The sequence below is a fragment of the Camelina sativa genome, chromosome 5 (genome assembly GCF_000633955.1).
Source record: "Camelina sativa cultivar DH55 chromosome 5, Cs, whole genome shotgun sequence".
Classification (NCBI taxonomy): Eukaryota; Viridiplantae; Streptophyta; class Magnoliopsida; order Brassicales; family Brassicaceae; genus Camelina; species Camelina sativa.
This window is the reverse complement of record NC_025689.1, coordinates 17,305,789-17,317,623: the sequence shown is the minus strand read 5'-3', so window position 1 is coordinate 17,317,623 and position 11,835 is coordinate 17,305,789.

Sequence of the window (11,835 nt, the reverse complement as noted above, 5' to 3'; positions counted from 1 at the left end):
TAGTATGCTTATTGTTCCAAATAGCTGATGGGTACAACTTATGGCTTTTTAGGCTTCTGAAGAATCTATATCTACGCATGAACGAATTTATATTGGTTGTAACTGGTTATTTTTTGTAGCTTACCTATACTATGTTAATGCATTAGTAATGGTCTATTTATTTTTCTCAAAATAGATTACAAGTTAGTTTCTTCATTATGGGAATTGCATGCTCTGTTTTGCTTACTGTTCTCCTTAATTATTCCTATATTTCTTGCTTTGGTACGGTGTAGCAGCTTCGAAAAAAACAAATCCTTATATGGCAGGAGTCGTGAATATATAGAGAAAGATGTTTAATTAGTTCTTCTAATTATAGTTTGTATGTGATTATTTTCATTTTCATTAGATAACAAACAAGATAAATCAAAATTCTCTCTTAATTTTACATTGTTGTGTTGTTTTCCTTCTCTATAAACCTTTTTTCTATGACTCTATCTACTCAACTATACACAGGATTGCAAGTTCATTCTCACTATGGTGAACCTTAAGGATTTTGTCTTTGAGTGGTGTTGTTTCTTAACTTTAATGTTATGTATTTAGGGCCGGTATGTGTGTTGTTAAATGTAATCTTACTATAGAATAAGAAGAAACTTGTCATTTTGTGTTTGATTCTTAAGAGGTATAAAAGATTATGAGCCTTAGGAATTTGTGTGGTGGCTACTCCAAATTTTTAGTCAAATGATATTGATCCCCATGGTTTGTACTTTCGTTTTTGACTACTCAATACACAATATGATATTGACAGTGAAAATGTAATAGTTCATTTCGCCAAAAGATAACCCGCGCAGTGCGCGGGTACTCATCTAGTTCTTATTATTATTATTTTTTTTTTGTTCACCTACTCATCTAGTTCTTATTAAAAACCAAATTTTAGAGTTATATTCAAGAAGTTGAAGAGTTAACATGAAAGGAAGATGCCTATATTAATTACATGTATTAAAGAGTTAGTCAAGCTGCAATTCTTAATAAAAGAAAATGTTAGTGTTTCATAGTATTTAATTGAGAAGCTTAAGTATGAATATATCTAAATACTTAAGTTTTTTTTTTTTTGAATGAATGTAAAAAACTTTCAACCAAAAAACTTTTTGTTACAAAATATGCATCCTTAGATCAAGCTTTCCTTTAATTTTCTTTTTAAAAGTTTTAGACAAGAATTATAGAATTTTTAAATCTCTCAAAACAAAGTTGTTCATGCATGTATCTAATAATTCAATTACAAAATGACAAAATGTATGTGAAGTATTAAAACAATCAACGTCAAATTATATTTTTCAAGATTTCCACAAATAAAAAATCAAAGATAAAATATACATAAAGAAACAAATTAGTAGTGAAATTGTTTAAAAACAGTAAGTCATAAGTCCGCGCATAGCGCGGGTATTCATCTAGTGTTTATAAAAAGAACAATACTTTCATTCACTCCCTTATAAAAAAGAAAATAAAATCTGTATACATTGTTATAAAATTAAAAACTTAAACAGCTCTTTTATAAACCCAAACCGATATATAATTTCATTCTAATTGTAAAATCTAAATCCTAACCATCTCATTTGTAAATCCAAACCAACATATAATTTCATTCTAACTGTGAAATCTAAACCCTAACCATCTTATTTGTAAACCCAAACCGACATATAATTTTCTTCTAATTGTAAAATCCTAAATGTAACGCTCGCGAACCAACTTTGGAGTTGGAGTGTTGACCGACACCATGAAGTAGTGTCGCTCGACACCATGGCGTAGTGTCGCTCGACACCACAAGTTGGTCTTGGCTACGGGTTTGGTTTATTTTGTGAACGTTTTGCTGGTTTGGGTGGAATTAAACCAGAACCCTAGCTTTATAAGGGGACATGGAATCATCTTCTCCTTTTTACGTCTCTTGGTTGCAGCCACCAAGGGAGAGGGAAAAAGAGAGGGAGTTGTTTCCTCCAGTGTGAGCCGAGTTTGCTTGTGGGGTGAGGATCAGAGAGAGCTGAGTTTCGTTGTGCCGTAAGAGAAGGATAAAGGTGATAGATCTTTCTCATGGCTGGGGAGGAAGGATGGGAGTACTTGGTGGTGGTTTGAGAGAGACAAAGAGGCTCTCTCCTAGCTGTTATCCAGGTAAGACATGGTGTTTGATGCTTGATCGGTTAGGGAATCGATAGTTATGAAGGATTAGCGATTTGCAACGAAAAGGAGCTTGAAGGGAGGCTCGGATCGTGATTTATGGGTTGGTGTCGTTCGACACCAACACCTGCAATGGACTGGGCGGACTGGTTCGAGATGGCTACTTTGGAACAACATTTGGAGGATGAAACGGAGTCCGATTTGGCTGAAATTTAGTGGGGAGCTTTGTGGTGCTACATGCTCCATATCCAACAGTGGAATTATGGAATGAACGGTTAGTTTGTGATATAATCAAGTGTTTTTATTGTGGTCTGGCATAGACGGTTTTGTGGTAAGGTTGGGGTGTCGAGCGACACCAAGGGGGTGTCGGTCGACACCAGCATGTTGTTGTGTGTTTGTGTCCTAGGAGGACAGCTGGAGTTAGGTTTAGATGAGGGGAGATCGACGGAAGTGATGCCGTGGGCGTTGGTGTCAATCGACACTAGGAGAGTGTAAATCGACACCATGTGTGTTAGTTCGCAAGTGGTGCGATGGGTGTAACATCCGCGAACCAAATCTCGGTTTAGGGGTTGCATCGGTCGATGCACTATGTGCATTAGTCGATGCAAGGTTGGTTTTCTGCAGACGAGTTTAAGTTAAACGCTGCGTTTTGGGTTAGAAAAACCCTTAACTCGAGTTTTGTCTCATTAGTCGTGTTTGCCCGCTTTTGAGAGATAGAAAAGAGACAAAAGATTTTCTAAGTGTTCTTGAGTGTTCTTGTGGAGTTTGGGAGATTGGAAGCTGTTCCTGTAGAGATCTGTAGCTGGGATCGTTGTAGGAGCTTCCTAGAAGTGTTTTCTTGCTTGTTTGAGGTTCAGAATCGTCTTGGCAAAGGTAAGTGCATGACCATGGCTTATCTAAGCCGGAGATCTCTCTGATTTGCTTGTTATGTGTTGTTAGGCTTGTCAGAATGTTATTTGGGACGTTAGGAAACTTTCTTGTGGCTTGGGATCAAGTTTTGTGGTTGTAGGAACGAAGATCCGGCGAGAAGCTTTGGGGAAAAATGATGCTCGGCATGTGCATCGGTCGATGCAAGTGCGAGGACAGTGCGTAAAACCTAGGGTTTTCGTGCTATGTCGAGCATGTGTTGGTCGATGCAATGGGAGTATCGGTCAATGCAAGTGAACCTTGCATCGGTCGATGCATATCATGCGTCGGTCGACGCAACCCCAAACTGGTGTCGGTCGATGCATGCTTGGTGTCGGTCGATGGAGAGTTCTGGTTTGTTATTGTTGATTGTTGATTGTTGATTGATGGTTAGAGATGTCTCTATTGCTTGTGTGTATAGCCTAGTAGATGGGAGGATTGCCTTACTGAGTGTTTATAAAATACTCATGCATTGCAATTTGTGTTTGTGGTGCAGATAAAGGCAAGGTGTGATCGTGGAATCCAGGCAATAAAGAGGAGGATGTTCTAGGGACTTGATTGGTTATTGTCTGGCATTGCTAGGTTGCTAGAGTTGGGTCATTAGAAACATTGCTAGGTTGCTGGTTCTATGATTCCTGTTGGTTGAATTTTGGATATTGTTAATGTTATAATTATTGGATTAATATTGGATATTTATTGGTTATTGGTATTGGTCATTTCTGCTGTTGGTTGTGATGGTGGTTAGGTGGCTAGTGGGTCTGGAACCCCAAGTTGTAGTTTATTTACTATTATTATATTATTTATTTATTTTTAAATTTTTTTTTGAAACAGGTCGGGTTGTTTCAGTTTGGTATCATAGCCCTTATGGTTCTAGATTTGGGTTCACTAGGCTTTGTGCTGTAGATGTTTGGGATTTGCATGCTTTGATTGATTATGTGAGTTAGTTAATTGTGTGTGGCATGGAGTCCTAGAACATCCTCTTCGAGCCTACTGTGTGATTCCATGGTGAGTTTATTTTCTGTGTATGTTTAAATTGTTTGCTTAGTCTTCTGTTCATGGTAGTGCAAATGGCTAGAGATGATGCTATTGCTGGTCGTGGACGCGGTCGTGGTCGTGGACGCGTTCGTGGTCGTGGTAGGGGCAGAGGCCCAGCATTTAGTCATACTGCAGACTAGAGTGTGACAGATGAGGGTGTTGGCGAGTCACAGGGTGTCCAGGAGGATTCCATGAGTGTGGCTAGAGGGGGCGGTGTTGATGCTCCAGTGGCCGGTGATGCTAGGGTTCCGGGTGTGGGAGTTCCAGCTGGTGGAGTCCCTGGTGTTGATTTTGCAGCTTTGCTAGCACAAGTGTTGGAGCGGTTACCAGCAGTGGTACCGGCTCAGGCTCAGGTAGTGCCACCAGTGGTGGCGGAGGAGCGGCAGCCAGTGGCTGCGGATGTGGGAGGGCATAGTCGTTATTTGTCTATGCTCAAGGAGATGCATGGCATCGAGACTGCATGGTTTTCGGGTGGTACAGATCCTACTGCTACAGATGCATGGAGGACGAGTGTGGAATGTAACTTCCAGACTCTGAGATGTCTTAAGAAGTTTTGGGTGGACATAAGGGTCCACCACTTGATTGGTGATGCTCAGGTGTGGTGGAGATCAGCTGCTGCTAGGAGAGTGCAGAGGGAGATGTCTTGGGCTAAGTTTGTCTTGGAGTTCAACCGCAAGTATTTTCCTAGGGAGACACTAGATAGGTTGGAGGTGCAATTCCTTCAACTAGCTCAGGGGACTCGGTCAGTGCGGGAGCTTGAATTTGAGTTCAGTCGACTTCTATCTTATGGGGGTCGTGCTATGGAGTCTGAGGAGGCTCAGATCAGGAGGTTTTTGAGGGCCCTACGTGACGATTTGAGGGTTAACTGTAGAGTTCGGAGCTATGCTACGCGTGCAGAGCTGGTTGAGACTGCGGCAGAGATCGAGGAGGATATCCGGGCATAGTCAGTGGCGGTTAGTCCAGCAGTTCAGCCTAGTAAGGCTCAACATCATGGAGGTTCTAGCAAGGGCGACAAGCCTGCGCAGGGAACCAAGAGAAGGTGGGAGGCTAGGCAGAGGCCGAGTGGTGCGAGTTGCTTCGGGTTTGGGAGCAAGGATCACAGGGTTGCTAGCTGTCCCAAGAGGAGTGCTCCGACGGCAGCGGCTCGTGTATGCTATCATTGCAGGGAGCCAGGGCACATCAGGCCCTTGTGTCCCAAGTTGCAGCTGGTGGCAGTGGCAGCAGGTGCAGCCGGGAAGACAATAGGTGGCATGGATAGAGCAGGCGCCACGAGTGTACACGACTGCAGAGACTGGTGGAACAAGTGCCGAGGCGATCACAAGTATAATTTCTGGTACTTCAACTTTGTGCATTTTAGTAGGTTCAGATTTTATGTTTTCCTGTGATAAAGTGTTAGGTTCTCAACACATGAGGTTTGTGTAGGGACCTTGTTGGTTGGCGGGTTTAAGTCCCACGTTATGTGTGATTCTGGAGCTTTTCATAGCATCATTACTCCGGAGTGTGCAGAGAGCGCGTGAATCAGAGGGGATCTCGGGGAGCGTACAGGAGTTGTCAGAGTTGCAGGAGGCAAGTTTCTGAGGGTTATTGGACGAGTTAGAGGAGTGGATATTCAGATCGCAGGAGAGCCGTGGCCAGCAGATTTGCTTATCAGTCCAGTGGAGTTGTATGATGTTATNACAAGCCTGCGCAGGGAACCAAGAGAAGGTGGGAGGCTAGGCAGAGGCCGAGTGGTGCGAGTTGCTTCGGGTTTGGGAGCAAGGATCACAGGGTTGCTAGCTGTCCCAAGAGGAGTGCTCCGACGGCAGCGGCTCGTGTATGCTATCATTGCAGGGAGCCAGGGCACATCAGGCCCTTGTGTCCCAAGTTGCAGCTGGTGGCAGTGGCAGCAGGTGCAGCCGGGAAGACAATAGGTGGCATGGATAGAGCAGGCGCCACGAGTGTACACGACTGCAGAGACTGGTGGAACAAGTGCCGAGGCGATCACAAGTATAATTTCTGGTACTTCAACTTTGTGCATTTTAGTAGGTTCAGATTTTATGTTTTCCTGTGATAAAGTGTTAGGTTCTCAACACATGAGGTTTGTGTAGGGACCTTGTTGGTTGGCGGGTTTAAGTCCCACGTTATGTGTGATTCTGGAGCTTTTCATAGCATCATTACTCCGGAGTGTGCAGAGAGCGCGTGAATCAGAGGGGATCTCGGGGAGCGTACAGGAGTTGTCAGAGTTGCAGGAGGCAAGTTTCTGAGGGTTATTGGACGAGTTAGAGGAGTGGATATTCAGATCGCAGGAGAGCCGTGGCCAGCAGATTTGCTTATCAGTCCAGTGGAGTTGTATGATGTTATTCTCGGGATGGATTGGTTGCATCGGCATATGGTACATTTGGATTACCACCAAGGTAGAGTGGAGTTTGAGCGTCCGGGAGGGAAGTTGGGTTTTCAGGGGATTAGACCGACTTCAGGGAGTCTCGTGATCTTGGCCATTCAGGCTGGGAAGATGATCGAGAAGGACCGTGAGGCTTATTTAGTTGCTATATCTATGCCAGAGTCAGTGGGGAAATCTACGGTTAGCGGTATTCAGGTTGTTGAGGAGTTTGAGGATGTGTTTCAGTCATTGCAAGGATTACCACCATCTCGGTCGGATCCTTTTACTATTAAACTTAACCGGGGACGACGCCGTTATCCAAGGCTCCTTACAGAATGGCTCCAGCAGTGATGGCAGAGCTGAAGAAGCAGTTAGAGGATTTGTTGAGTAAGGAATTCATCCGTCCTAGTGTATCACCGTGGGGAGCACCGGTGTTATTTGTTAAGAAGAAGGACGAGAGTTTCCGGTTGTGTATTGATTACCGGGATTTGAACCGGGTCACTGTGAAGAACAAGTACCCTCTTCCCAGGATCGATGAGCTGTTGGATCAGTTGTGGGGTGCTACTTGGTTCTCCAAGGTAGATCTGGCGTCGGGTTATCATCAGATACCGATAGATGAGGCAGATGTGAGGAAGACTGCTTTCAGGACGAGGTATGGGCATTATAAGTTTGTGGTGATATCTTTCGGGTTGACTAACGCGCCAACAGCGTTTATGAGATTGATGAACAGCGTGTTTCAGGAGTTTTTGGACGTGTCAGTCATCATTTTCATCGATGATATCCTGGTATATTCAAAGAGTCGTGAAGAGCATGCAGTGCATTTGAGGGCAGTTCTGGAGAAGCTGCGGGAGCAGAAGTTGTTTGCTAAGTTGAGCAAGTGCAGTTTTTGGCAGCGTGAGATGGGTTTTCTTTGTCACATTGTTTCTGCAGAGGGGGTTTCTGTAGATCCGGAGAAGATTCAGGCTATCAGGGATTGGCCTAGACCGCATAATGCCACAGAGATCAGGAGTTTCCTCGGTTTAGCAGGTTACTACAGGAGATTTGTGCAGGGCTTTGCGAGTAGTACACGCCCGATGACTAAGTTGACAGGGAAGGATGTTCCTTTTGTTTGGACACAGGAGTGTGAGGAGGGCTTTGAAAGCCTTAAGGAGATGTTGACTACTACGCCAGTGTTGGCTTTGCCTAAGCAGGGAGAACCCTATGTGGTTTATATTGATGCATCTAGAGTTGGTTTGGGGTGTGTGTTGATGCAACATGGGAAGGTGATTGCCTACGCTTCGTGGCAGTTGCGGAAGCATGAGGGCTACTATCCTACTCATGATTTGGAGATGGCTGCTGTAGTTTTTGCCCTGAAGATTTGGAGATCTTATCTTTATGGTGCAAAGGTACATGTATTTACAGATCATAAGAGCCTGAAGTATATATTCACTCAGCCCAAGCTGAACTTGAGGCAGAGGCGGTGGATGGAGCTGGTGGCGGATTATGATTTGGAGATAGCTTATCACCCTGGGAAGGCTAACACAGTTGCAGATGCTCCGAGTCGGAAGAGGGTAGCTTCGGCTCAGGAGCAGGAGATGGAGTCTCTGGTAGGAGAGATCAGTGCGTTGAGGTTATGTGTTGTTTCTCAGGAACCGTTGGGTTTGGAGGCGGTTGATAGAGCAGATCTTCTGAGTAGGGTGCGGTTGGCTCAGGAGAAAGATTTGGGGCCGGTAAATGCCTCTAAGGATGTTATTTCAGAGTATGAGGTCTCAGATAATGGTATTATCTTGGTGCACGGTCGGATTTGTGTGCCCAAAGATGAGGAGTTGAGGTAGGAGATCCTGAGAGAGGCTCATGCGAGCAAGTTTTCTATTCATCTAGGAGCGACTAAGATGTACCGTGATCTCAAGAGGTACTATCACTGGGTCGGGATGAAGAAGAATGTAGCTAGTTGGGTCGCTAGGTGTGATGTGTGTCAGCTAGTGAAGGCTGAGCATCAGGTTCCTGGCGGTTTACTGAAGAGTCTATACATTCCTAAGTGGAAGTGGGATATGATCACGATGGACTTTGTGGTAGGATTGTCAGTATCTAGGACGTTTGATGATATTTGGGTTATTGTGGACCGGTTGACTAAGTCAACACATTTTCTGGCCATTCAGGAGACCTAAGAGAAGATTTGGGTGCTCAAGCTGAACATGAAGAAAGCTCAGGATCGGCAGAGGAGTTATGCTGATAGGAGGAGGAGAGATCTTGAGTTTCAGGTAGGAGACAGAGTGTACCTCAAGATGGCCATGTTACAGAGTCCAAACAGGTCATTGACAGAGACTAAGTTGAGTCCAAGGTTTATGGGTCCGTTAAAAGTGACTGAGCGGGTGGGACCGGTTGCATATAGGCTGGAGTTGCCTGAGGTTATGCGTTCGTTCCACAAGGTTTTCCATATTTCTATGTTGTGGAAGTGTCTCCGTGAGGATGATCAGTTGTTGGCTAAGATTTCTGAAGATCTTCAGCCTAACATGACTTTGGAGGCGAGACCAGTGAGGGTTCTCGGGAGGAAAATCAAGGAACTTCGGAAGAAGAAGATTCCTTTGGGATTGTGATGGTGTTGGTGCAAGGTTTAAGAAGTGGTATGAGAAGCAAGCCGCGACTTGAGCTTGTCTAGCCTGGTCCCATCTCTAATCCGTGGCTGGAGCGGGAATAGAGTATTCCAGCCCATCTCTCTTGTTTACTTGGTCGCTTAGGGGTGGTTGGTTGTGAGACTAAGTAACAAGATGAGGTGGTCCTCGGAGTATGAAATTTCCGTTAGGCGGTGGTTTGAGGGAAAGTTTCCTGAAATAAAAGTTTCTAAAAGTGGAAAGTTTCAAGAAGTGGTAAGTTCTAAAAATGGAAAGTTTTGTGTGAGTTAGAATTTGTCTATTTTTAGTGGTTGTGAGCCTTGGAGGGGCTTGTGTGGCCTTTGTGGCGGGCTGTTTAGCCATTGTGTGGCCTTTGTGGCGGACTATTTAGCCAATTGTGTGGACTGTTTAGCCAATGTTGCCTGTTTAGGCGGTCCTTCGGGATGTATGGTCTTTGTGACGGTCCTTTGAGACAAGTGGTCTTTGTAACGGTCCTTCGGGACGAGTGGCCTTGGTGGCGGTCCTGTTTAGGACATTTGTTTGGCCTTGGTGGCAGTCATGTTTAGGACATTTGTTTTGCCTTGGTGGCAGGCCTGTTTAGGACATTTGTTTGGCCTTGGTGGCGGTCCAGTTTAGGACATTTGTTTGGTCTTCGTGGCAGCCCTTGTGGCATGTATATGATCCTTGTGTGGTCATGAGGTATTCCAGTGAGGGGATATGTGGTTGGTAGGACATTGTGATGTTTTACGCGAGCCACGGGAAGGAAACCTGGATAGGGATAGGACTTAGACGTGTTCAGAATTGTTTGCGCGCGACTCTTGGGGGACTTTGGTTCTCCTAGTACTGCCATATTCTGAGACTTTGTGGCTCGGGAGTATGGTTGGTATATCGATTTTGGATAACGATCCGAGGGTGCGCTGTAGGGTGGCAACCCGAGAGACGATATTGGACTTCCTTATATATAGGGCATGCGGGCTTAAGCCCGATGAGGAGCCAACATTATGGCATGTAGACTTAGGTCTAATGAGGAGCCAATAAAAACACAAGGTTGAGACCTATGAGTCAAGGAAAGTCCAAAAGTCAAGAGCAAATAATGCCTGGAACGTGAGTTTATCACCTGGAGGTGACCTTCTGTAGATCAGTCGGAGGTAGTGCAGGCCGTATAGATGGATTGCACGGGAGTCCTTGGCTGATGCTTGTTTGAGATTCGAGGACGAATCTATGTTGGTGGAGGAGAATTGTAACATCCGCGAACCGAAATCCCAGTTTAGGGGTTGCATCGGTCGATGCACTATGTGCATCGGTCGATGCAAGGTTTTTTTCTGCGGACGAGTTTAAGTTAAATGCTGTATTTTGGGTTAGGAAAACCCTTAACTCGAGTTTTGTCTCATTAGTCGTGTTTGGCCGATTTTGAGAGATAGAAAAGAGACAAAAGGTTTTCTAAGTGTTCTTGAGTGTTCTTAAGGAGTTTGGGAGATTGGAAATTGTTCCTGTAGAGATCTGTAGCTGGGATCGTTGTAGGAGCTTCCTGGAAGTGTTTTCTTGCTTGTTTGAGGTTCAGAATCGTCTTAGCAAGGATAAGTGCATGACCATGGTTTATCTAAGCTGGAGATTTCTCTGATTTGCTTGTTATGTGTTGTTAGGCTTCTTAGAATGTTATTTGGGACGTTTGGAAGCTTTCTTGTGGCTTGGGATCGAGTTTTGTGGTTGTAGGAACGAAGATCCGGCGAGAAGCTTTGGGGAACAACGATGCTCGGCATTTGCATCGGTTGATGCACTTTGTGCTTCGGTCGATGCAAGTGCGAGGACGGCGCGTAAAACCTAGGGTTTTCGTGCTATGACGAGCATGTGTCGGTCGATGCAATGGGAGTATCGGTCGATGCAAGTGAACCTTGCATCGGTCGATGCAACCCCAAACTTGTGTTGGTCGATCCATGCGTGGTGTCGTTCGATGCAGAGTCCTGGTTTGTTAATGTTGATTGTTGATTGTTGATTTATGGTTAGAGATGTCTCTATTGCTTGTTTGTATAGCCCAGTAGATGGGAGGATTGCCTTACTGATTGTTTATAAAATACTCATGCATTGCAATTTGTGTTTGTAGTGCAGGTAAAGGCAAAGTGTGATCATGAAATCCAGGCAATGAAGAGGAGGATGTTCTAGGGACTCGATTGGTTGTTGTCTGGCATTGCTAGGTTGTTGTCTGGCATTGCTAGGTTGTTGTCTGGCATTGCGAGGTTGCTAGAGTTGGGTCATTAGAAACATTGCTAGGTTGGTGGTTCTATGATTCCTGTTGGTTGAATTTTGGATATTGTTAATGTTATAATTATTGGATTAATATTGGATATTTATTGGTTATTGGTATTGGTCATTTCCGCTGTTGGTTGTGATTGTGGTTAGATGGGTAGTGGGTATGGGACCACTAGTTGTAGTTTGTTATTATTATTATTATTATTATTATTATTATTATTATTATTATTATTATTATTATTATTATTATTATTATTATTGATATGCTCAAATTTAACCCTGAGCTACTCTCTCAAATTAAGAGATCACTGTAATACTTAGGGGTCGAATTCCACAAGGACTCAAGTCTACACAATAAATTATAGAGTTTTATAATTATACTAAACATATTTAATTGAATTAAAATAAAAGCAATGCAAAATATTAAATAATAGTTGTTGTAAATTCAGAAGATCAAAAAGCTAGGCTTAAGGAATTTCTCAAGAAATTATGAAATATTAAATCAATCAAATTAGGATTCAAGCAATTTAGAACAGATCTAGAACTCTAAAC